General features: G+C 41.2%; 1 protein-coding gene across 7 annotated transcripts in view; it reads right to left on the bottom strand.

Annotated features, from left to right (window-relative positions):
- The window catches only part of CALD1 (caldesmon 1), a 191,581-nt gene that overhangs the window by 127,529 nt on the left and 36,785 nt on the right, over positions 1 to 27,267 (bottom strand). For 6 of the 7 annotated variants that reach the window (XR_015796278.1, XR_015796277.1, XM_088141303.1 and 3 more), the window contains exon 2: positions 1,230 to 1,314. The exons of the other annotated variant lie outside the window; for it this stretch is intronic. The gene's annotated coding sequence lies outside the window, so the exon portion shown is untranslated. The remainder of the gene's footprint in view (positions 1 to 1,229; positions 1,315 to 27,267) is intronic. 7 annotated transcript variants of the gene reach the window in all.

The raw sequence follows: 27,267 nt of genomic DNA, 5'->3' as shown, positions 1-27,267 counted from the left end.
TGTAGATCTGTGTCCTGAGTGCATGATGATAGCATGCAGGTTGTCAGAAATCATCATGAACAATGGGGGGGGGGGACTTCACACAACACCAGTTGGGACCCTCTTTTCCAAAACCATTGCATTATCCAGCATCTCTAGACATGCCTTACACTCCAAAGCCTCAAATTATGCATGAAATTGTCTAGATTTCATGCTTCTAAAGAGGGCTGCAGTCTTTGCCCAAGGCTGAGATATTTCAGAAAAGGCAGTGCCATCATCAACAAAAGATGCTATTCAAGTTTTGTGTTTTCAGCCTAACAGAGCAGTTGATATTGCAAAGGCACTGTTTGTTTGACTCGTGCTGGCTTTAAGAGTCAGTCTCACTTTGAATCAAGCTTTCAAAGCTAAGCTTCATGGTAGATGACCCATGACAGATTTTACTCCTTGTGGAAAACAGATTTAAAAACCCAAAGAGACATTTTTCTCTCTTTTTTAAAGGCATATTTAACAATTTGAGAGGGTTCTCTCTCTCTCAGACACACACACACACACACACACACACACAAAATATGGGAATCTTTTGCAAAAATATGGGAGTATATCATTTGCAGTATAAAAAATGCCTTTCCACTATTCTCTTTTGATGATAACACTAACTTTTTGGAGCTATCTGACAAACAAATAGAGCTTGGAATGAAGATTTCTAAGAACTGAAGATGATGTAAAAGAATGTCCTCCAAGAATGTTTGCCTGAGGAGAATACTTATTGGACACAAGACAAAGCTAAAAGGTTGGTCTCTCACTTTTGTCAAGAGAGAGTTAAGTATAATGCTATGCTCTAAATCCAAGCTTGAGTATAATTATTCCTCAAACATGGACTACTCTTTTTATTTTTCAAACCCAATGAAGCTTTGGAATTTATCTAACCCTGTCTTGACCAGCCTGGCAGCCCCATACACATTGAATTACAATTTCCATCACTTCCAGCTACTGTGTTGAAGGGATTCATAATCACTATTTCTCTGAGGAAAAAAGTAAAGTAGGGTTCATCAGGGCAGGATTTTTAATTGTCTTCTGTCTGAGTAGAGTAGTCATTTCTCAGACCAGGTAGGTTTTCTTGCAGTGAAAACATTATGAAATTATTTGTTGTAGCATTCTTCTAGTATAAGAAAATGTAGGTCTGTGACAAAAATGAAGTACCAGAACAAAATAGCAAGGATTTTAAAAGGTTACCCTTCAGTCATACTCACAATTAAAGCCTGCTAATTGTGTCCCAAAGACTGAAAGCTGAGATTAATTTAGAATGGCAGCTCTTCAGCCAGTCCAAACCAAGACCTGCAGAGAAAGCAGAATGCAAGGAGTGAGGGCTACCGTCTACTCAGAACTTCCTTATTTTGTTGTTGATAGATCAGTATTAAAAAATCCACAGTTCAGTTATGGAACTACTGATTTTCTGTTCAGGAGTTCCACAGTACAGGATGCATGATAGAACCATGTACTAGTTGGTTCCCAGACTGATAAAGATTCAGGAGACATTGTGTAAACAGCCAGTTGCAAACTTCCACCTCTCTGCCAGATCAAAGGAAGCCTATTAGAAAGAAACTCAGAACGTCTCTGCCCTAAAACCCATGGAGATACATTGATTCTAAATGGGAAATGGTTCACTTGCTGGAATTCTTGGAACCTTATCCCATTCATCTCTACAACTCTTGCTGAAGAGCTGCATGAGGATTTGGCTCACTTTTATTTAATGTATTACATTTTATTTTTATTTAATTCAATTCATACAGCCCCCTCCATCTTGCATGATCGACTTTGAGAGGGGAACACAAAAATCATCAATTTAATAATACAAAATAAAAATTGAGAAGAAAGAGGAAAAATGGCAGCCAAGGATTGTAATGACTATATCTCACAGGCTCACCTAACCTCCTGACCCCCATGCCAGGGAGAGTTTTTGGTGTGGGGCAGCTTCCAAAGTGGCCAACAAGCTGATACTCCAGCTAAGCAACATGTTGCTTTCCAGTTGTTTTAGAGCATAACTCCTATCAGCCACATTTATGGACCACAACATTTGTTCTGCAGTTACACAACTCCTTGCCAAGGAAGTATGGGAGATTCCTTTTTATAGATGATCCTTTGATTCCCTAGCTGATTTGGTTAGAAAGAAAAAAAGTTCTCTTCCTAGCAAATCCCATTCCAACCTAGAGTTAACTTTCATCTGATGCCAAATTAATATGACCTTCAACTATGCGTTCACTGACATGAAAGAGTGATTCGAACATTGTTAGTTTATTTTGAATTACATGGTAATTCCAGAGACAAATACTTTTGTGGAGTGCCTTCCACCAATATTGTTTTACTGGTTTTATTAACACATTTTCTTTGGAGTAAGACCCATGAAAATCAGTGGTTTACTCCTCAACAGAAACGTATAGGATAGTATTCTTATGATCCAGTTCTGCTCTCCCCATCTCAATCCTCTCCCCAACAAGAGATCCTTTGGTCTCTTTCCAAATAAAGCATATTGGGGATTTGGCAAGACATTTTTATACAGGAATTATAGCCCCAGATTCTCTAGTTAGCAAGGGTTGGTTGAGATACAGCTTATAAGTTCCTTCCCCTGCAGAGAAGAGCTCCATCACAGATCCCCTAACATCTGGTGTAAGCATGTCCTCACCCGTCAATCTCAGTGGAGGGATCGTGATAAAAAGAAGAAACTAGTGGGGGTGGATAATCTGGACACTGGCAACAAATACTGCCCACTATGGGTGGTAGCAGGAAATGAAGGGAGATCAGCCAATTTACTTCGCCTCCACCATCATTTAGGTTTGATGTATTTATTTCTCCATTTTGGCCCAAAAGTACACTATGTCTGTGTCCCCCCCCCCCCCCCCCGCCCACACACACAGTTATCTCCTATTTTTAGATCTTGAAAACTCCACTTTAAAACTCTCAAATGCCGGGGATTAGGAAGTGGTATCTGTGCATGATGGTGGTTTGCTATCAACCAAGAACAGAAGGACATTCACAGTGTACACTTTAGCTGAGATAGCTCTACTCTCCCCCCCCCCTTTTTTTTTGTCCCCTATACAGGCTGCTGCTGCTGTTGCTGCTACTTCAGTGTCTTAAGACAGATAGGGAGAAGGGGAAGGATCATACAGCATCATCAGGAACTTCTGCTTCATTCTTTCCCTGCTCCTTTAATGGAGCAAGGTCAGCACCTACTCACTCTCTTGCCTGCCAGCCATCCAGGGACGTCTGGAAGTTGGCATCAAAGAGTCAAGATTTCTGACACCACCCCGCTTTACAGACACATTAAAAAAGTGTAGGGTTTTCTTTGTGCAATTGCAGCTGCCATCTTGACTTTGTTGAACCCTCCCTGTAGCTGTCCCCTGTAGCCATCTCTTTCTCTGTCTTTGCTGTGCACATCCGGCTGATTGTTTTCTATTTCCTTTGCCCCGGCTTTGGATGATGGGATGGGGTGGGATGGGGTGGGATGAGATGGAGAAGGAAAAGAGCTGGGGAGATGGAAGAGGGAGGAAGGAGGAAGGAGGGAAGGTCTACCCTGGCTTCCTTTTCCAAGGGTCTTCTCCTGCCCACAAAGATGGGTTGGAGGAGAACAAGCCAGAAGGGAAGGGAGGGGCATGCAGACCAGTTGTTTCAGCACTGAGTGACCAGGTGGAGGCTACATGGTCTGAATACAATACTTTTGCCAATCTTGGCATCTTGAACAATACAAACGGTTGAAGGCCAAGTCTGTGCAAAAGGAAACCCTACCAGACTGATTGTTAGTACAGCTGGTAAGAATATATGCACTCTACTGCCTTTTCCTCAACATTCAGCTTGCTGTCTAGCTTGAAAAACCTGAATGCACTAATGCTGGTAGGATGTGGAGCCTTTTTTGGAAAAGCTGGAGAAAAGCCCTTTTGCTTGGTTTTCCCATCCAAGATTTAAGGTCTACACAGAATTAATGCCACAAGGAGACAGGAAAGAGCTGTAGGGACAAGAAGCAATGGGAAACTGACAGATGTGATGCATCGTTCGGCAACAGCTACTTTTGACCCAGCTGGCAGAGAACCCTTCAAAATGGAGATGCAGAAACAGTCCCAAGATTAATCTCTCTTGCAATACAATTTGGGATTTATTAGATTTGACCATTAAGAATTATGGGATGACTTGAATATTGGGAAGGAAGATGCTGCGTTAGCTAGTTCTGATGAAAATGTCGATCTTCATGTACATGTAACCAGTAGAGCCACAACACAAGTCACTCCAGTGCCTTGTGGAAAATGAAAATGGCAGCTAAGCAAATTCAGGATGTTACAGCTGTGGTTCATAGAAGCATTGATTCAGGCAGGGTTGATGACAGTAACGGCAGCAGCTGTGCAGATGTCATTACTCAACAGAATGGACCTACCACTTTAATTTATCACAGTGCCACTGGGCACTGTTGTACCTTTGCTCCCATCATTATGGAAAATTAAATATTAAAATGACCTTTCCTATCAGTATGAGTAAGGGAAGGGAAAGGGAAATCGTTGTGCACTGAAGTGGAGCATTGGTCTAAGGATTCTGTTCTACTGTAGAACTGGGTAATCTAAAACAGGGTTCCTCAACCTTGCTGGCTGGGGAATTCTGGGAGTTGAAGTCCACCCGTCTTAAAGTTGCCAAGGTTGAGGAACCCTGGTCTAAAACACTTCAATCATAATTATCTTTGGTGAACTATTGGATAGCATATTACTTTTTTTTTTTTTTTACTTTTGTTTAGTTCTCCCCAAATTAAAAAAAAAAAAAAAGGAAACTAGAAAGTAGAGGGAGGTCATATGGATTTTCTGAAGTATGGGCTAATCTCCACAGCCTCCCTGTGCATCTGTGCATTGACCATCCATGCAGAGCGATTCCTTTCTCGTGAGCTATAGCTGTTTCCTTTATCCTGCTTCTTTTGATCAAACTGGTTTTGCAGACTGCTGAAGCTATGAAAAGAAGTACTGATCCACACCTGAAGCCACTTTTTGGGTACCGCATTGGGTTGGGAATATTATATTCCAACCTACTTTAAAAGAGCTGCCTGTTAGATGATTGCCTGTATCAGTAAATGATAACACCCAGCAGTGTGGATATAGCTTTTCAGACACGCAGACAAGTCACATGCAGGTGTCGATGAAGATCAGCAAGGGGGATATGGCCTGTAAGCTGCTATGATGGAAAAAAGACAGCTGGGAAAAACGGAGGTCAATTCAACTTTGTTATTTCTAATTAAAAATAAACTGTGTTTTTGCTATCAGGGAATTGGTTAGCATTCCATTAGTATCCTCAGAGGGAGGAAAGGGGGAACATGTTTTCGTTTGTTTTATTCTTATCAACATTTGTAGGGAGAATAACCTCTGGTTATAAAGGTAGGTGAGCCTGAAAGGTAATAAAGAGCAGTCTAATGTCATTCGGCACATTTCCCCTTTTAAGAACCATACATAATTCTTCAGTGTTGCTTTCTTTTTTATGCTGTGTGCATCCTTGGTTTTTATTTCACCTGCTCTTGGATTTTGAGTGGGGTGTAACACTGCAGACTTGGGGGTGGGGGAGGGGTGGGATTCTAAGTACTTTCTCATGTGCAAAAAATAAAATAAAATCTCACTGCAGGAAGAAAACCTGAACATGACAATGTTTCTAGCTCAGCTTTTTTCTCTAGAGAGACCAGTTTTAGAAGGCTGGTTCTAAGGTACTTTTTAAAATCGAGACTGGAAATTGAGCTGTTGATTACAGGCTGGAATAATGCACAGAAGTGGGAGTTGGGAACAGTATAACTTCTGCTTTTTTTCTCTCAACTTTATCTACTCAAGTACACATGCAGGAAAGGAGGGACTGGGAAGAGAGAAGGAAATGCACACCCTAAAAATATTCAAAAAGAAAGAGGATAAAACAAGGTCCTTTGACTGGGCAGACAGCTCTACACAGGATTGTGCGAACATAAATAGTGGGGAAATATGGCAAAACTATAGAAAAACATTCTAGAGAGATACTTCTGCATACCCACACACTGGAAGTAGTATTTTCAGCAAAAAAACTTGAAATTCAGCACAGCCTCGCCCCTGATAAAATACGTTCCTTATATTAATATTTATACTAGATATTACCTCTTCCAGTTCCTTAGACCTAAGACGACTGTAGGGATTTATCTCAAGGACTGTGCAAACTATTCAGAAGGAAACTTCATCAGAAGGTAAAGTCCAGAAGCACTACAGAAGCCAGCAGTGTCTAGGCTCAACAACACCAGGATGATTTTGTCTGGGCCCAGAAGCTAAACAGGATCAAACATGATTAGTATTTAGATGGAAGAACCAAACAGGAAGTAGGATCCTAGAGTGGAATGTCCAAACACATCCCAGAAGAAAGACATTCACAAACCACTTCCTTATTGCTGAGAAAAATGCATGGATACATCACTAGGACTCAACCTGAGGGCATCTTTTACCTTTGCTCAGAAGAGTTCTGACACAGAGAATGGCGTAAATTCTCTCTTTGACATTCCCTACACTGACAGAGAAGCACGTGCCAGACACGATGGTAGCATTTGCACAATCATTTTTTTTAAAAAAATTATATCAAACTAAACCAACAGAAGAAAAAGGTAGTATTTATTTATTAATTTAGCAGACTTATATCCTAGCTTTCATCCTGGAGTTCAGGGCTGCCACATAAGACTCCTTCCTCCTATTTCCTCTACAGCAGCAGGCCTGTGAGGTAAGTTGGGCTGAGAGAGAGTGGTTATTAACTATATACAGTAAAGTAACCTCAAAATTAGGAATTGGGATAAAGTCAGATTAGAGGAAAAGGAAGGGGGAAACAACCTGGAAACAATTTTTTAAAATGGATCATAATGCTCCAATGTCTTATTTCTTGCGGGGGTTTTTTTCTTCGAAGGGGAACAACCAGCTAACCCCATAGTTGGCAACCAACACATGTCAATAATTCATTGCTACAAATCAGATGTAGATTTTACTTCCAATATTGTATGATAATGCATTTAGCCAGCTCCCACATCCAAAACCTCCACCATTCTTGACACCCTGATAGATTCAAAATATTAGGTAGAGGTTTTAAAAATCTGCATCTTAGAATAGAAATGGGTCCCTTGCACTGTCTTACCATGCTGTGTGTAATCAATAGATCAGTTGTCCCTCAGACAGTCGGCAAAATTAATAACCAGGATCCATTTTCAGGTTTAGTATAACTGTTTAAGGGCTCTGAAAGCCGCCCTTTGACTTAATGCCTCATCTTAGGGCCCTGTCAAATGAGTGCTAAAAGCCACTGGAAAACACGGCCAGAAACCTCGCAGCGATTGTGACACACAGATGGTTAAAAGCCAACCAGTTGTCTCCCCTTTCTCTTCAGGAAACACAAGCTGCATAAGTTATTTACAGCATTCCAGTATTTCTGCGCTTCTCATGGGAAATTTTTCAATGCTGACTGTTAGTGCTTAACTGTTGTCAGTTTACCAGTTTATTAACACCACAGCCTCTTGCCATCCACAAAAGTCTTCCCGTTCCTCTTGGCAAAAACCAAGGAAGGAAAAAAGAAGTGGGGTTGGGGTGGGGGCAAAACTAGGCACCTCAGTTCTGCTTCCCAGGCTAGGAACGTGCTTAAAGCAAAGTCAGGTTGCCAGTTATAATTTGTTCTTTTCTCTCGGAATATCCAGTTGATATAATTTGGATTAACTAAGGAGACCCCTATTCAGTCTCCTGAATAGTATTCACAGTATTATTCCTCATTGCCAAGCATTTGTGCCTCACCCCACAAGCCTCCCCATGGCTGTCATCTTTGCAGCACCCAGTTTTCCCTCGGGCCAATCATTCCTCCTTCCAGCTGACCAAGCACGGAGCACAAGAATCAGCTTCCAACCAGCACTAGTTCCTTGTTGCCATCATCTCAATCTCTTTTTGCAGCAAGGGGGGAAAAATCTGCTCTACCCATTTCAAAAGCCCCATGGAACAGCAGCGAAGCCCCATGGCACCCTGACCTAGCAAGGAGGGAAGACAGCCAAGAACCAGGTGACAGGATGAGACAAAAGTGCCCACCAGTGGGAAGCAGCTGGCCCCAGAATGCAGGAACGAAGGCCACAAAAGTATCTTTGCAGCATTTTCCTGTGACATAACTGAGCTGGAAGCCAACTGGCTCAGACACAAAAGAGGTGCTGAAGAGCTTTTATGAGAACACAGGGGCGTGGGGCTGATCCCAGGCCAGTGCAAACCGGATGGATGGAAGGTCCCTCATGTCAAAGGAGAAAGACAGAGAAGCAGATATAAATAGAAAGCACAGCTCCTTTGAAACTGCCTTTGTCGATCTGTGGTTCTCCTTTTGTGCTAGACCCCAGTTCTCAGCGTGGGAGGATGTCAGAAGACTGAGTTTGAGCAGCCACTTCACAATGCTAATTCCTTGCCCTGCTTTGCATACAGGGAAGGTGGAAAGGTAGAGTGTTTTCCCCCAATGTATAGTAGGATGTCAACTTCTACAATTCCCACCTGGCATGGATAAAAGCCACATCTAGAAATCTTGGTTAAAATGTATCTGGAAGTTTGCAGGAGAGGGAAGGCCCTAATAAAGAAAAAAGTGGAATTATTGTCAAGCACTTGGGGCTAATAGACACTTTACTTAAAAAAAAAAAAATTACATATAGCTAAGATTATTTACTAAATTGATGCCCAGTCACACATAATCCTCCCCCTGAATGCAATTCCATGTCATCATTTTTCTGAGCCATCCACTGTGCCATATTTCTCTCTTTCTGTTTCACCAGGACCATGTAGCAAACGTTCTCCAGAAGGATGATTGCTCTGGGATGCCTGGTCAGGCATTTGGAATGCCTAAGAGAAAGTTCCCCCAAAGTCCCCCCTTTGACTTTTTCCCATCCACTTCAAGAGCTCAGTGAAATGCTTGACATTCTTTCTGAGAACTTGCAGGAATGATGTCTGTATGTGACAATACATTACATCTACCCGCCTGGTAAGAGATGCAGTGAAGATAAAAGATCGCAGGCCTCTTAATGTCAGCTGGGTCTCTAGTTACACATTTAGCTGGTTTGAAGGTCACGTTGCTGTTGAATTTCATACAAAGAGCAAGAGCAATGAATGTTTCTCTGTACTTATACAACAGTGTGGTGTACTGTAGGAGTTACAGGAGTTAAAAGTAGGATTAAGACTAGGGAGACCCAGGTTCAAGTCCATCCTCAGCCATGGCTCTTTACTGGGTGACACTGGGCCACTCACTCTCTTTCAGGCCAACATAAGCCATAGAACTGACATTGGAAAAAATAGGATTGCAGTGTACACTAGAGGAAAGGCAGGATATAAATCTAAGAAACATGCATACAAATTGTGGTCTTGTGCTTAATCTGAACTTTGGTTCATACAAATCGGCCTCCGGTAGAATGAACAACAAGTTTTATTCTACAGGTTTTGAACATACAGTATTTTTGGGAAAGCAGATTAAGATTATATATTATTGCACACATTTTCATTATATATTATTGCACACATTTTCTTTGGCTAGAGGTTGTAGAGTAGTAAGGAGCTTACACCTAGCAGTTCTGACAATCATTCAGCCATTGCTCTTGAGTGTCATGAATGCAGGCAGCCAAAACGACATACTGAAGTTTAGACACCTAGCAATTTCAGGATGGTTTAAGATTGGATAGGCAATTTATGGCCTTCCAAATATTGTGGGCTTTCAGTTCTCATCAGCTCTAGCCTACATGATCAGTAATCATGGGATTACTGCATATTGCAGCAATCAGAAGCTATATATTATGTGCCTTTTATGTAAGAGCCCAATAGTATTTCATCTAATAAATTCTGTCCTTGGCCTAGATCCTCAGTCTGAGCAGTTTTTTTTTTAATCTGCATTCAATCGTTACTGATTCTGCAGCGACTGCCTGGACAAGTCCCTGCAGTTTTCAAGGCAAGGTGTTTCGGAAGGGGTTTGCCATGGCCTCCTTCCTAGAGCAGAGCCCAGCTGGCGAGCGCAGGAGGCAGGGTTTCCGTTGCTTCGTGCCTTTTTCGGGTGTGCGCGGCTTCCGCGTTACCAGCAACTGCTCCCGTCTCCTTTGCAAGATGCCACCAGCCTTTTTCCTCCCACTGGGGTGAGAGTACCCATTTATCTACTCACGTAAGTTTTCAAGCTGCTGGGTTGACAGGAGCTGGGGAGGAAGCAGGAGCTCACTCTGCTGCGCGGAGCTAGGCTCGAACCGCTGAAGTGTCGACCATTTCTGGCCGGCAACTTTTAGTGTCATTAAGCCGCTATGCCACCGCGTCCCCATCAGTCTGAGCAGTATGTTTCTACAAAGAAGTCTAAATATATCAGGCTGTTTGAATAACAGACCGTAACCAGCTGTTCACTTAGTAGATCTACCAGGCCACCAGCTCTGGCAGGAATCTGTGCTCCAGATCAAATAAAATCAGAAAGCCAAGGTCCTTGTTGCCCCAAGAAACCTAATTCAATGTTTCTTTGCTTGCATACATGAATTGTATTTATTTGTTCAGTGTGTAGCCTAACTTTCTCATCAAGTAAGTAGACATGATACCGCTTCTTGGTATCTCCCTCTCCTCCATAGGTTTCTTACAGGGTCTACAGGGGCTTCCATTTGCTCCACTCAAAAGCCTTATGAAATACAGATAGTGTAGGCTGAGAAACAGAAGCTTAACTATGGCCAGTCCCTGAGTTCTGACTTAGAAATCAAGTCTGCTGTTCGTTGCATAAGAGAGCAAGGCACAGATTACTCCTCCTTCCACATGTGTGTGCATAGCTATGGTTTCAGTGTGTTGAGTTGAGTCAGGATTGTTTTGCCTTACACCTGCACCTGTAAGATGAACCCTGCTCAGAGCGGATCATAAAACAAACCTGAAAAACGTTTTAAAATCTCAAAACTACAGCAATAAAATCATAAATAAATTAATCAAGCCGCCACAACCTTGTCCCACAACCTGAAACAAAGAGCTCAGAAAACCTTTTTACCCCACTAACCTAACCCTCCCTCTGCCCACTCTCCACTCTTTTGTGGTTTTTCATATACCCATCAGATTGTTTTTTAAAGCTGTGATCCCTCTGGCAGGTTACTTTATGCAATATTTCATCCAGAGCTCAAGCATTTCAAGTAAAACATACAGAGCTTTGATTTTTCTTTGGAAAAAGAAAAGAACAGTTTTCCTAGAGTTTTAGTATTACTGATCCCCTTTACCTAGCTTTATGTGTGCACGTGTCCTTGGTCCTTATAATGAAGTTATGCCCCTGTCATAGTATCTTCCAATGAAGGAATCTTTGGAATTTTAGTTCTGATGATATTTCTGAACCCAACTCCTCCTCCTTCTCCTTATACTACTAGAGCTCCCAGGCTCCTCTGGGTCACGACTAGGGACCCAATTTATGTCTGCTATTTTCATGCTGATGTGGGAAAGGAAGTTCATTCTGCATGCCTGGAAATTATGGGAACAAAGTTCAGTATATTTGGAGGGCACCAGATTGGGGAATGCTAAATTAAAGAGTTATTTAGCGATATCCAACGGTAAGAATTGATCCTGACAAGATACATCCTCAGATATGCACCTTCTACCACAATACAGAAATAGAAGAGGTCACATCTGTTTCTACCACCCTTCTCCCTGGTATTACAGATGCTAACATTACGTAGCCTTTTCTAATGACCTTCACGAATAACCAAGATGAACCAAAACATCTTCTGCAATAGCCATTTCTACAAGTGATATTCCTGCCTGACATCGTAGGCCACTGATGGTAACCATTAAGGCAATTGCACACAAGAAAATATAGATCTAATGTCACTGCAATTAATGTATGGCAAATAGCACTGTGCTATTAGTCTATCAGAGGGACCATACATCTGATTCCTGTTTTCACTGGAACAAAGCTATTTTGGCTGGAATTTGTCCAAGCTCTCTGCCTTTTTTTGGCGCAGAATGTCTGTTCCATTTTTGGATGAGCAAAACACTAAAAACTTTCTACTGCCATTAGGGAAGACCAAGATTCTTGCACATCTGACACAGGTCAAAGTCATGGACCTTGAAAGGAGATCCATTCATCATTTTTTACAGCAATATAGTTTGAAAACTACAAGCAAAAATAAATCAGAGCATGAATCTCTTTCATCATGGCACTGTTTCCTTGCCGGCAGCCAGGTAGAGACGTATTTATTATACAGGGCCTGCTGGCTTTCCCAACCTCCTTTCTCATTCCATCTTTTCTGTCCAATGATGCTGTTTCTATTGAAAACGGCTCTTTCCAATGTGTTTCAGAGATAGCATAATAGCTTGACTCTCCCTGATCTATACTTGGCCTTCTAATGCTCAGTTAGGCTTGCCACAAGTCATGGAACTGGAATGGAGAATCCAGATTTTGGTGGATTCTAATTTCCAGAAGTCCCAATAGTGTTTCAGGAAATTCTCCAGAAGATATTGTTATACCACAATCTGCTAATGACCTTGGTTGTATCATTTAGGATTAAAAATGTACTTGGAAGTCAACTGAAAGGCCATTACTGGATGGAAAATCGAATGGAAAGATGGAGCCTTACCCACAGCAAGTTTTAAAATTCCTAATGTGCCCACTAGGGACCCAAACGTTGAGGACCTTTGACCTAAACCAGAGAAAAAATGGAAGGAGGTAAGTCTGATTGTCAAACTGGAGTAGTGCAAAGATTGTTTGCTGTGCTTGAACTGAGTCTACAAAGTCACCCTACAAAGAGCTGCTTCTAAAATTTCCCCAAGCAGTTGCTCAGGAAAGTGGTGAGAGTGAATCAGATTTCTGGGTTTGTTGTTGCCCCTTCTAGTTTTCAAGATCTTCAGGAGGACAGTCAACAGCAGCCCAAGGTGAGTTTTCTGTGACCTCCTTTCCAAACTATCTCCCTACTCCCTATTGCCTTTTCAAGAAGGCCCTAAGAAAACAAACATATTAACAATTGTTTTTAGCCAGTTATTTCTCATGGGTGATTAAGTTTGAAGGCTTCCAGATAGCTAACCATTTCTTTCTTTTTTCTAAAGTTATATTTGGTGAAATGAAAAGTCCTTAAGAAAATGGAACGTCAAGTAAGTTAAATGCTGACTGAACAAAGAGGCCTTGAAGGAACTTAGTAAATTCCCAATAATACTGCAGAGTCTGCCAAAAACAACAAATACTTTCCAAGGACAAATACAAATAGGCAAGATTAAAAAACAACAGCTATGGCCCCCATGCCATATTAGCCCCCAAGCCAAGCAAGGAAGCACACACAGGATGAAAGACCATCAAGAAACAGATTAAATGTGGATTGGGGACCTCACATACTTCTCTCCAGGCAAAGGCCCAGCACATTTCAGGCTTCCAGGATCTTCTTCCTTGCTTACTAGAACAAGTACCGCTAGATGAAATGCTAGCTCAGTAAGGACAGAAATTATACAGTTAGGCCAGGCATATAAACCTGGTCTCTCTACAGATAATCATACATGAACTTCAGATCCCAGAATCCCTCAGCCAGCATGGTCATTGCCAAGAATTCTGGAAGTTGAAGTCTACAGATCTGGAAGGCATCCAACATAGACACCTGGAGTGAATGAAAGGGAAAGCTGCTTCTGCCTAGGAATATGCAGATCCAAAGATAGGTTTCCAGCAGAATAGATTCATGTCTGGACTGGAAATGAAATGACTGGACTTACCATATCTATTTGTTGATAAGCTGAGAATTTTAAGTGCCAAAATACACCCAAAAATTGGGTTTGGCTTATCTGTGAATGGGCTTATCCGTGAGTATATATGGTAAATTTGCTGGGCCTTTAAAGGCCAAAACTGGGTAGTGGGTTATAAAGGCTATCATTGCCTTTTATCTTTAGATTGTTTAGGCTAGCTAGCACTACACTCAGATATCATATAGAGAACTTGGAGTCCTTGGGGCTAGTACTGAAGATGTTACCTAGCCGGGTAATGAAACATTTGCAAGAAAACAATCAAGCTCAGAGAATCCCAAGGACTCCACAGTTCAACCCTGAGCTACACATATTCTCTTCTATTGATGTAGAGACCTTGTTTTACCTCAGTTCCTCCTTGTTATTGGTATCTAGGAGAAAGACAAGAAGAAGGGAGACTATCTGCCAGTCAGTCTGATGCTGGCACAAAGTTTTAGCTATAGGGCAGTTTCAAAATGCTGTAAATATATCTTAACAGGGAAATGACTTCTAAATGCCTTGTGTAAATAAATATACATTTTGGAATCAGGACTGTGTTTGCCTTTGTGGCTTGCTGCCCTGACTTTTTCTCCTCCAGCGGACAATTAAATTTGAAAGCAATACATTAACTTATAACCCAAACAAGGCTTCAGATTTACCAGGATGTTTAAAATCCACTCTAAAAAGATGCAAAAAACACACATTTAAACCCAGTCCTCATTTCTGTAACACACCCAAATTAATGAACGACGCCAATGAATTAATTGTGTGTGACAACCATTAGGAAATAATGAGCAACAGATGGCCTTTTGCTCTCCAAACCAATTTATTATGGAAACATGGTAAAAAAAAATTCCATGTAAATCATGTCTCTTTTTGCAAGCATTATTTTTTTTCTTCAAAGAAATTCTGCAGTTAGTGGTAAGCCTAAATGTTACTCTGGACCATAAATAATGATGTGCATTGCTCTTTTGTCATATGAAACATGCTGCATATTCATTTCAAAACCATAAATTTTTCTCAAGAACTACCTGGCTTCTCAGCTAGTCCATTAAAATAAATAAATAAAAATTATCGTTATGGACTTCAGCAGAGCCCAAGTACATAGCCAAAAGATTGCCTCATTGCAACATAACTTCAGAATCATTCCACAGATCATACCACATATGGGCATTTGGCATATTATATTTAGAAATCAAAGGTCTGGCTGGTCAAGGAAGTTGAACCTTTCCAACAGTTTTGAGAAGAAGCTACAGTATTGCTGATTTAGAGCCATGTAACACCATATGGTAGAGAGATTAGGTTGATAGTTCTTAGAGATATTAGTCCACACACAGGCATGGAAGTTCACTGCATGACTTTTGAAAGGCATGATCTCTTAACCCAACATTCTTCATAGGGTTCTTCTGAAGATTACATTGCAGGAGAGGGTAACCTATATGTCATCTTGAGTTCTAAAAGGAAAAGTAGGATATAGATCAAAGCAGACAAACAGATAATTCTAATACTTATTATTCTGAGGAGGAGGAGGAGGAGGAGGAGGAAGCCCTATTTGCAAAAGATCCCAAGTTCCTAGGATTGCTAATTAATTGGATCTTGTAGGATGCATAAACATTTTACCAAAGAGGCAATCAAAATAAACTAGATGTTCCTCTAAACCATAATGTGATCTGGTGGGTATTTATTTGTTTAAGAAATATATATGGCTGCCCAGCTTAACCAGTGTAACTCTGGGTGGTGAACCAACAAACAAAAAGCCACAATAAACACATGAAAACCAATTAAAAAAAACACAGTGAAGGCCCCCTTAAAAGTTTCTCTAGCAGCATAAAACAAACACATCCATGCCAGTTCTGCTAACATCCCAGTCCCAATGCCTGGGAGAAAAGACAAGTCTTCAAGGCCTTCTAGAAGGCCAACAGAGTTGGGGGGCATTCAGATCTCAAGAGGGAGATTGTTCCACCAGAAACATGTTCAGAAAAGAGCAGTCGAGATACTCTGAAGTGTAGATCCTGAGTCTATAAAAAAAGATTGAAGGAGCTGGTAATTTTTAGCCTGAAAAAGAGAACTTTGGAAGTGCAGGGGGAGGAACATCACCATATGTCTAACCCTAATCCTAACCCTCTACATATCTCCAGATATTAGCTGGCTGCTCCAATGGAATTGGCACCTTTCTACCTTCTGATCCATCACACACAGTTGCCATGGAGACTCAGTTTCTAGACATTCTAAGGTGACTATGGCTGAGTTCACATCTTGTGCTAAGCTATAGTTTCTGAATTGTGGCTTGCTGAATAAACCATAATTGGCTGGTTTTCACAACAAATCTATAAACCATGATTTGCAAAGTACAGTGTTTGGGTTCATACAGTTTGTTACGTAAAAGCTAAGCAGAGCATTTCATGGCTTAGTGCAAAACACACCTTCTCACAAAACTGAATGATTCCAACAAAATGCATTATGAGACAATTGACTGACATATTGAACCCCAGTCTTCCCCAGCCTGGCAGCTTCTCAGAACCTTAAATTCTCAAAATCCCCAGATACCATGAAGAACAACTTAATGAAAGTTATGAGAGTTGAAGTCCAACACATCTTGAAGGCACCAGGTCAAGATAGGTTCTTCTAAGCCAGAAGCCAGTTTACATATTCTTTAGAGCAGTGTTTCTCAACCTCAGCAACTTTAAGATGCGTGAACTTCCGTTCCCAGAATTCCCCAGCCAGCTGACTTCAACTCCTGTACACTAAACATAACCAGAATGGTAATAAACTAAATGGATTGCCCAGATTTTAACATTGTAAATGGAATGGCAAAGTTCTTCAGAAAAGGGACTGAAAATAAAGCAGCCAACATGGTGACGTGTTTATATAAATCTATGAAACATCCACAATTGGACTATTGTGTCTGGTTCTGGTCTCCCCACTTCTTTCAAATATAATAGAGAAGGAAACAGTTCAGAGGCGGGAAACCAAGACCACTGGGTACTCAAAAAGGCTAGAACATTTAGGACTTTTTAACTTTAAAAAAGGCATCTGAGAAGGGATAAGATTGAGGTGTATAAAAACACAAATGGCATGGGGAAAGTAGACCGAGAGTTTTTCTCCCTGTCTCAAAACATTAGGGGTCATCCAATGAGGGACTTTCAAAACAGGCAAAAGAAAGTTCTTCACACAGTGGAAAATTAACCTATAGAAATCATTACTTCACGTTGTGGGGATGGACCCTAACTCAAAAGGGGATAATTGGATAATTTCATGGGAACCAAATCTATCATGGGTTATCAGTCCTGAAGACTCAGTGTTCCCTCCAGACTGGTATTTGAGGGCTCCAAATACCAGCTGCAAGGGAATAAGGACAGGAAAGTAGAATGTCTCCATCTTCATCTTGCAAGTACCCCAGAAGCACTGGGAAACAAAATGCTGGACTAAGATGATCTAGCAGAGCTGTCCATATGTTTTCATTTGCACTCCTGATGTTGGATGAGAAAACATAAAAATTGGGTAGATGAGAATATGCGTCCTGTATTTCCTCTAACTTCCATTCTTATTTCTTTTATATCTTGTATAAGATATAAAATATCCCCTTCACGGCATCAGATACAAAGCACTTTTACAGTACCATGCTTTCATTCCCTAAATCCTCAGAAGCAGTTGGAGGGGATCCATAGTGGCTTCACTGAATGCTGTGAACAAGGAGGGACAATCACTGCCCTGCTTTGAGCTGCTACGTGTCCTACAGTTACAAAAATCCCCTCGGTCCTACTCTACACAGGGAGGGAGGGAAACAGAAGTAACAAGTAGTCTGGCACTTTTTACCTGGCTGCTCCAGTGCTAAGAAGGGGAAACCTGTGAATTTTATTCCTGCTTGTTTTATCTGAAGGAGTGCTGCAATACCAGGAATTGTATTGTCCCATGAAGATCAGAACCAATGGAGGTGCAACAGGAGTTACTCTAAGAAGGAAATGGAGCCATAGCATCTTAAAAAGAGAAACTAACTTTGCTATGGTTTTCACTCCAGTGGAGCAAAATTCACTCCAGTCGAATAACTCAGTTCAGCTGTTCAGTGCAGAAGTTGAGCTACGTTAGAATCGTTGCAGAATCCTCAGATGGAAATCTCCATGTCCTTCTACTGGTCCCTATTTCTCCTTGACTCCAGACCACCACAACAAGAGACCTGGTGGGGACTTGGGTGTCAAAGATAAGCCAGGACCTCCTTCCTTGACCTAGTGCTCTCTTGGTAAGTTGGGCTACAATTCTTTTTGGGCTTGTTAGTCAAGAGTTCCTTGAGTTATGGTCCAATACATCCAGAAAGTTGAGAGATGCTCCTTTAGATCCAGAGTGGTTACAGGGGGAGGAAAGGAATGTTGCAAACAAAATGGGTCCAGGAATAGGTTTAAGGTCAGGGACATAAATGATCTCTAATCACATTTAAGTCAAAAATGATCTTTAACCTCTCTTGATCTAGTCCCTTTCTTCTCCCTGCATTCTTCATTTTGCATATCCACAGTCCAGCAAAATACTTCTTTGTGGGTGCTGTATTCCCCATCCTTCCAAGGACAATCCCCTCCCTAGTCTTATGTCCATTGAACTCTCAGGAGCACATGAGTGATTGCATACTGCAAACATGAGAAACATCCATAGGAGAATTCCTTTTTTCAATCAAACTTATCTTGAGAAGCTCCAGACACTCACTCCCATAGAGTATCTTGTTTGAGAAAGGCATAAATCCCATATGCAGGGACAAGTAGAAAAGACAAGGGATCTGATTCTGTAACCCCATTTCCAGGAAGTTGAGCTCTTCCCTAAGGGAACACTGTAAATGGTTGGGTTCACAAATATGCAAAAGAAACCTGAAATGGAGTTGGGTAGTTTGTGATTCAGCATGTTGTAGGAAACCCAGCCACGATCTTAGTGTGTTGTGTGAAGCAGGCCATCACATTAAGCCATTAAGCCATGGTTTATTTATTGGGACATTAGATGTTATGTGAACACAATGATTGAATGTTATTAACCCAGATTTAGGGTTTTTGCAAAAAAAAAAAAAAAAAGGTTTCTGGAAATCCAAATGATTTCCTTAACTGTCTATAATTGACCATTTGCCATTATTGACCATAACTGACCAGTTCAGAATCTGCACAACTTTCTAGTTCTGACTCTTAATATTCCAGTCGCCTCCATCACTTAAACATTTCAGATTGAGAATTTCAGTATAATATTTTGCAATCTGGAAAAACAATGAACTTCATATACAGGTTAATAAGCATTTAGTTCTGAATTACATGTATTGTCTAGGATAGTGTTTCTCAACCTCAGCAACGTTAAGATGTGTGGATGTCACCTCTCAGAATTCCCCAGCCAGCACTGGGTTCCCCTTCAGCACTGGCTGGAGAATTCTGGGAGCTGAAGTCCACACGCCCTAAAATTGCTAAGGTTGAGAAACACCAGGCTAGAGGCTCATGAACAAATTGAGGATAAATCCAGACAAAACAGAGATGCTTTTTGCCCATAGAAGAGCTCAACAGAGAAATGAGTTCTGACCCCTTGAAAGCTTATTGGCCTCATTCCTCTTGTCCTCTGCAACTCTTCAGGTGCCACCATACAAGTAGCCACACTGTTTCTCCTTGGGGCTGGTGAAGCAGAAGAAGGAGGAAAGGAAAGCCATATGGCCAAGGTGGGAGCAGAAATGTCTGCTTCAGCCAGAGTCCCATCTCCTGCCTTTATTGTTTGCTTTTTTTTGGTTGGCTTTGGGAGAGGGGTGGCAAACAGCCCCTCCAGTCATTCTGGAGGAATAGAGCCCTCGCGGCTCCAGCCGAAACACTACATAACTGTCTTTGCACTGTTTCTTTTGGAGCACAGCTGAGCACAAGTTAATTGGCTTAGTTAACTTAATATAAGGCAATGTATAGAGGGCATTATGCGTTACATTTCAGCAGCAGGTTTTGGAGGAACTTGGATGTCTACATGTAAAGGTTGGGGCTTCCGCTTGTAGTCCTAGGGCCAGAGTTTATTATTCTGTAATCAAGATAAATAAAAATAATAATCAGGTAGAAACGTTGATGAATATCCCTGCATCAGATTGTAAATCTGAGCTGGATCTCTCCTTCGGTTTCCTCCTCCAGTTTAATTTACGGCGATGCCAGAATCTTTTTCCTTTGCCAATCTCACCCTGAAAAATATGCCCTAAGATGCCCCAGAGATTTCTCTAACCATATACAAAATGCCTTACCCCTTGGCAACTAGACTGCACTTATTCAGGCTTCGTGCAACTATGTCATCCATCGCTTTAAATCATTTGCTTTCATTTTTCTAAATAGGCCACTGAGCCAGTAAATTAGCTTGAACAAAACTTGTTTCCCCCCTGCCCTATAGAATAAGCCTGTAGATGTGATTAAAGAAAATGAGTGAGTGAAGGAAATGTTAAAATGCACTTATAAACAATAAGTAACTGACCAAGCTCTGCACTTGTTGGCCGGTATCCATATTACCTATTATGGTTAGCAAAATGCTTGACTATATCCGAGCTCAGGCAGGAGCCAAATTTAACAGCTAAGCAAAATGCCACAGAGCCCTCTGTGTAGGCTCAGCAAAATTGCAACGCGGAGCTGATCATTCTTGTAAGGTATAACTGTAGTTGTACTTTGCAGTGAAGAGAAAGCATAGTTCTCTTGGCTGTCAGTGAAGGGAAACAGTAAAATAAATTCTTGTTACCATACAAGGAGTGAAGCCTTAAAGGCTTTCTGTTGAGCAACTTTCCTCTTGGAATAGAACGGAATTTCAGAGGGCAAACTTTTAGTCAAAAGTAGGGGGAAACGATTGCCCGGAGTTTTATTCAGAAAGAAAAGAAACGTAGCTGAATCAACACTTTGCAGAAAAATTTAGAAACGTACGGTCTTTCATAATCTCTCTAAGAAGAACATTGTGCAGAACAATCTGAAATCTTCTCAGAAATGTTTTCCTGCAAAGTCCAGAAAAGGATTCACACAATACCCTAGCCAGGCTAAAATGGGATTACTCTGTTATTCTGAAGGTTGTGGGCAACCTAACCATTCTCTTAGCATGGTGTTTCTCAGCCTCAGCAACTTTAAGATGTGGCTGGAGAATTCTGGGAGTTGAACTCCACATATCTTAAAGTTGCTGAGGTTGTGAGAAACGCTGTCTTAACATATTAGGTGGACCAGGCCATTGTGCTAAACCGTAACATGGTTAAGACATAGCCTGTTATGTACACACAGCAATGTATTAATTTTTGTTTGTTTAACAATATGTATAGTCCACCTATTCCTGGCAGACTCTGGACAGGACACACATGTTTCACATGTATTGTGTAAAGTCAGCCATCTTTAGGGCATTGTGAGGGGATACAAAATGGTAGCTAAGTGAAATTAGCTCCACAATTGTTACTTAAAACAGCAAAGCGAGAAAGCACAGAGTAAAAGAAGCAACTGCTGCTGCCTCTGGTCCAAGGAATGGTAAACACAGTAAAAACTTTCCCGGTTGTGGCTCTCCAATACAGTGAATTTCAGAAGATTCCATCTTCATTTGTAAAGTACAGAGAAGATCGTTGGACTTGCCAGGTCCTCAGGAGCTTCTGAAAAGCCGAGAGACATTGGTTTCTCTGCCTCTTGGGTCCCACAGTTTCAAAGGGCCTGCTTCCACTGTGGATCTCAAGTGGCCAAGTAGGGCAAGTAGACATTGGGCTAATGGTTCCTAAATCCCATCTTGCTGGCTCCCAACTTGGAACTGTGGGTCAGTAGAGTAAAATGGTAGAGCCAAACAGGGGTCACCATGGGCAAAGCCAAATTGTAGTCATCTACTTCCAACACTAACTTTGTATTTTTATGGACAGTACAGTATATCTCAGCAGTAGCAGCCCCTAGCCAACCTTGGCTGATCTTGGAAGCTCAGCAGGCTCTGGTTAGTACTTGGATAGGGGACCACTGGGGGGATCTGAAGGTTGTAGGCTAGACTGGGAAGCTGAAAATACATTCCAGAAGAAAGCAGTGGGAAACTACTTCTGTTATATCTGGTCATTGATCATAACATAGGATTTGATTTGGATTGAGGAAAACAACTATCTGGATGCAAGTCAGCAGGAGTCAAACTCAATTTAAAGGCACTTTTGCCTTAACCTGAGGAGGGCACTTGATAAATCGTAACTCATCAAGGAAGAGAACTAAGAGGAGGTAGATTGTCTATAACTCATACAGTTTAACTCACCTATACTTAATAGATGATAATAATAACAATAACAACAATTGCCTTTCCTCTGGAAATTCAAAGGCGTTTTCATCTTATGTCATCTCCATATCAACAATCCTCTGAGGTGGGTTGATTTAAGAAAGAATAACTGGCCCAAAGTCATCCCATCTGTGTGGTCAAGTGGGGACTCAAACCTAGTTCTCCCCAGTTCCAGTCAAACATCTTAACATGAAACACTCCATCTCATTCCACTACCTATCTAGTCAGTGATGCTAAGGAGTAGAAATGTTCTTTTGGGTGAGCTTCAGAGATTACTTCATAAGGCATGTGTGAAGACATCTGGTGTGCATACTTCCAGATGGATGAACTCACTGAGCATTTATTGTCAAGGGATATCATTGATAGAGGCATATGAAGATGGGACCAACCAACATGATAACTTTGTTTGTCTAAGATACTGTCTTGTTCTTGTCACTGACCACTATAGTGCTGGGCACTTACTATGGGGGTCATTGGCCTAAAATCACAAAAGACTATCTATCCTAAAAATATGACAATAATTCTATTTCTATTCTCTTGCTAAATGTATTGCCTTAAGAAAAACACTGAAATAAAACCTCATCATAAATAGAAATAAACATGCAGGAAATCTAGGCCTTGTGCCAGCACTCACCATGGTCAGCAAATACTGGAACCAATGGCCCCAAGAAGCTCACCAGGACTGGTACTATTGCCAAGTTCTGTCTATTTCCTGCTCATATGTCTACCCTTCCTTCCTTCCTTCCTTCCTTCCTTCCTTCCTTCCTTCCTTCCTTCCTTCCTTCCTTCCTTCCTTCTCTTTAACAAGCACAGCTGGTTCTTGCCAAAACAAAAAGACACCCAATATTATAGACACCCAAATCTTTATATTCCCAGAATGCCTCTGCTGGATTCTGGGGGAATGAATATTGTAACAAGTGAGACAGGCAAGGCAAGAACCAGAGATTCTCAGGCTAGAGAGAACTGGCTAGATTAGCCAAGACCTGTCTGAGAGCCTTTTGCCGAGTCAAGCCAAGTGCAGAATAAGGGAGTATGTGGAGAACTGATTTATTACTGATTTATTACTGAGCCCTGGCATGAAGACTGGCAAATATAGTGGGTAACTACACCTTTGACTGGTGAGATAGGAAAACATACTCCCTTTTTCAGGGAAAGAAATTGCAATGCAGTTTTCAACTCTGTTGGTTGGAAGGACATATGGCTTGAGAATGACCTCCTACCTAGGTTTTTCAAAAGCAGTTGCCTGACAGAGTACCCAGGACTAATAACTCAGTGTATCTCAATCTGTGGGACTGTATATTCATTGCTTTCTTTTATTATGGCATCACATAGTTCAGAGCTAAGCCTTGGTCCAAGACTCTTTTTATTCAGCTCAGAGGAAGTAATGAAGGAAGTGCTTAGTGAAGACCTATCACCACTGCAAGGACTTTCTCAAATCAAGAACTGGCTTGGAATTATGACAAGCATAGGACAGTGTTTCTCAACCTTGGCTGCTTTAAGCTGTGTGGACTTCAACTCCCAGAATTCCCCAGCCAGTTCTTGATTGGAGAACTGCTCTAGAATCAAGCCATGCTGATCTCTTCCTTGTCTCCATAGAGCAATGTTTCTCAACCTTGGCAACTTTAAGCTGTGTGGACTTCAACTCCCAGAATTCTCCAGCCAGTTGCCAAGATTGAGAAATACTGCCATAGAATGTCTTGCCTCCAGTTCTTTTCCTTCTTTGCTCTGCCTGTCCCTTTTTGACCTCCTTATATACAGGCAGGCAAGCACACAGGTAATCATTAGAGCTCAACAGCTGCCATTGTTTCTCTGCAGAAAGTTAAGCCTTAGAGTCTACTACCACAGATCGTTATAATAATGATATTGTTGGGCACATAGCAAAGCCAGCAGTTCTCAGTTTTCTAGACCCTCAGGCATGCCTGAATTGGCTGCAGAACACAGAAAGGATTCTTTCCAAAACAGCTCTCAGCTGCCAGGTGGAAACAGTTGCTACAAGAGGGGGTAACTTCCAACAGGTTGTTTTGTCAGCATTGAGTGCAACTCTCTTAAATAGCTACTTGGGTTTCCACCCTATGCTTTTCCCTTCATAATTACGCTTTGGCAATGACTCTTTAAAATTAGCAAATGCCGTGCATAGATGTACCTGGTTAGGAGACAGGTATGAATGACACAGGTGTGTTGGTGACAGTTGATAAGAAACTGTGATTGTGCTGAAATGGCATTGCATGAAATCAGCTTGATGCACTGAGGAGAAATGATTGCATGAAATCCATCCTGCCCACCCTAACTTTGTTTGACTGATCTTTTTCAACTGCTAGAATGAGATGTGGCTAGTTCCTCTCTGTCACATGAGAATAGCTAAGCTAATTGCAGGAGGAATATGCAGATGAGTCCAAATCAGTTCCCTATTAATATGACAGACACTATTTCATCATCTCTGACTTAGATGCTTGGAAATCTATATTGGTTATTGCATACAACATTCTGCAATACACAAAGATTTTGAATGCTAATATAAAATGTTTCAATCCCATCCCTGTTAAATGCTGCTTATAAGTAACCATTATTTAAAATCATTTTATAAATGCCAGCATCTCACATACAAGTATTTTAAATGCAGGTATCCACTTGTATAATATATGCTTTTTCTTTTCAACTTTCTCAAATGTGCTCTTTTTTCTGGATGCGTCCTTGTCTAGTGTATGGTTGATTATGCAAATGTTGGTTATTTGCAGATTCCATTCCTTGGTACTACCTTGATGAATGACACCAGTGTGCTCCCACTGAAATCTGTGGTTGCTTTCTTGAATGTCTCTAAATGCAGTTGAAGGATAACCATGGTTAGGGCTATGTGAAGCCCTGAGAGAGGCCCTTTGTAAAATACTGTACCCAAAATGCTTGTCTGAGACTGCTGCTTAAAATATCAATGCACCCTGTCCTCTCAGAGGTGTGACACCTTCATTTGAAGGGACTCTCCATGTCACTTGAACATGTACACACACACTCACAGAAAGATTGGACCAAAGCAATGCTCCAACAACATGTTGAAATCTCACGGTGGCTATGAAAGTGGAGTGTCTTGGTGCTTTAAGGAGCAAGTTCATATGGGCCCTTTCCAAAATACACCTCCACATGCTTTGCGCAGGCTAGTCATGACATCTTAGCTCGCCAAGCCCACAGTGATATATAGAATCAACAGGTGATGGATCAATGGGCCTTTTCAACAATAGTACTGCCTGTGTGGTTCACCATTCATAGAAAAGTTCACCTGGCAACTACATTATGGTTCTTTGGACAAAAAAATACCATTTTTTTCACAGTAACTTTAGAGACTAATTCTAGTGACATCTTATCTGCTGCTTTATCATGATTGTTCCTGTGGAAGAGTTTCTTACTTTGGAAAATGATGCTGATTTATAATATACTGCATTTTAGTATTGCATGTTTGATATTTTTATTCTATGTTGTATAGCAATTCTATATTATATAGGTATGCATACTACCCAGAGGAGTACTGCTGATATGCAGTTAAAAATGTAATAAATATATAAGAAAAGGAAACCGAGACTTTCCACATTCCACCAGTCCGCAGTATATCATGCCTACTTATATTAGATCTGTGTAAAACACATATTTGTAACATTTCTCCAACCTCCTCTGAACCCTTCTGAGATGGGAAGCCCATATCTGCAGAAATTAGCCAAGCACCTCAACAGAGCCTGCATTTTTCAGACACAGAAAGCCTTTCTTAAAAACCACATTCTTTTATGCCAAGAAGCTCCTCAGATTTAAAACCATGGCCACACACACACCTATTCAAACAAAGTTTTCCACTGCAAGCCAGAATAATACCCCACAGCTTTTTGTGTATGTGCCATAATGGTCAAGTTACATGAAAGGCAAGAAATTGCTCAGAAATGTCATATTAATGTATTGTGACTTGATTATTTTCTGAAAATATATCATTTCACTTCTTACTCTAGAGAGAGGGGGCTTAGCACAAAGAAATCGGGTGGGGTATGGGGGTAGAGAGAAATTCCGAGCATTTTTTTTAAGCGCCTGCCTTTTAAGAAAGTCAAGTTTTGTGTCCAGGAAAATGCGTGTTTGTTCAATTACTCTCCATGCAGGGACATCCACATGGGGGAAATCAAGATGGATCCATGACCATACAATCAAAGTCCTGCCCCCTTTTCTTGTGCATCACATAAAAAGGAGCAAGGCTTCAATCATGTTATCGCAGCTGCCATCTTAACTTTTTTACCTTTCCCATAAACATCCCTGTCTCCATATTAATTGGAAAATCTATATACCTGGCTTGTCATGCATGAAGTATTCCATGAATACTCCAACCCATCAGTGTGTAACCCGTGAAAGTGGGAGGATATGATGTACAAGTAGGCGGAAAACACTAGGCCATTTATAGCCCAAAGGCCTTTCCTATTGGTGCCACAAAAATTGCCCTTTCAGCACTTTGGCATCTATGACTCAGCTACTGCTTTTCACTGTGGGCCTTTCTCTGCTCACCTTAGGTCACTGGGATGCAATTGACATCAGCAGCTGACAACTGCTAACGCTAGAGACTTTCCTGAGACCTATTTGCAATTTTTAGCACCCCTTTCCCCAGTCATATATTCATATGAGCAGGGCATTTCCTGTTCATTCTTCAATAGGATAATCTTAGGGCGTTTTCTAGATAGCAAGAATCAGAGAAATAAATGTGAGGTGTAATCAGAGTCTTCTCCTGATCTCAGATGCACCAAGGCTGCCTATGGTTATGTGTTCTTTTTGTGTAACATGCATATTTTTATTGTTGTTGGTTGCAGGGTCAGCCAGTTGTTTAGACTGGATTTGGCATTTTTATCCACCTATCAAGTCCTTATAATTATCATTATCATTATTATTACCCAGAGTCACTTGGAATCAGGCAGCCTCTAAATTAAATAAATAATCATCATCATGATCAACATTAGTTATCAACATTATCCTCCTCCTCCTTCCAGAACAATAACTAAAGACACTGTTGAACACATCCAAAGATATTTCCCTTTATTTCAAACTTTCTGGTGTCTTTGGGGTAACCAAGCCCTATGAGAAATGGTTTAAGGATCTGGTTATGTTTAGTCTAGAGCAGTGTTTCTCAACCTCAGCAACTTTAAGATGACTGGGGAATTCTGGGAGTTGAAGTCCACACTTCTTAAAGTTGCTGAAGCTGAGAAACACAGCTCTAGAGAAAAGACAAGGGAGGGGAAAGTCATTCATTCATTCAATTTATAGGCCACCCAATGACCCTAGGCAGCTGAATATGACAGCAGTCTTCAAATATCTGAAGGGTTGTCACATGGAAGAA

The sequence above is a fragment of the Python bivittatus genome, unplaced genomic scaffold (genome assembly GCF_059951505.1).
Source record: "Python bivittatus isolate LINGU-HERP-01145 unplaced genomic scaffold, Pbiv_v1 ctg000330_np1212, whole genome shotgun sequence".
Classification (NCBI taxonomy): domain Eukaryota; kingdom Metazoa; phylum Chordata; class Lepidosauria; order Squamata; family Pythonidae; genus Python; species Python bivittatus.
Note: the sequence above shows the minus strand (reverse complement) of the source record. Positions and strands in the feature narration are given on the sequence as shown.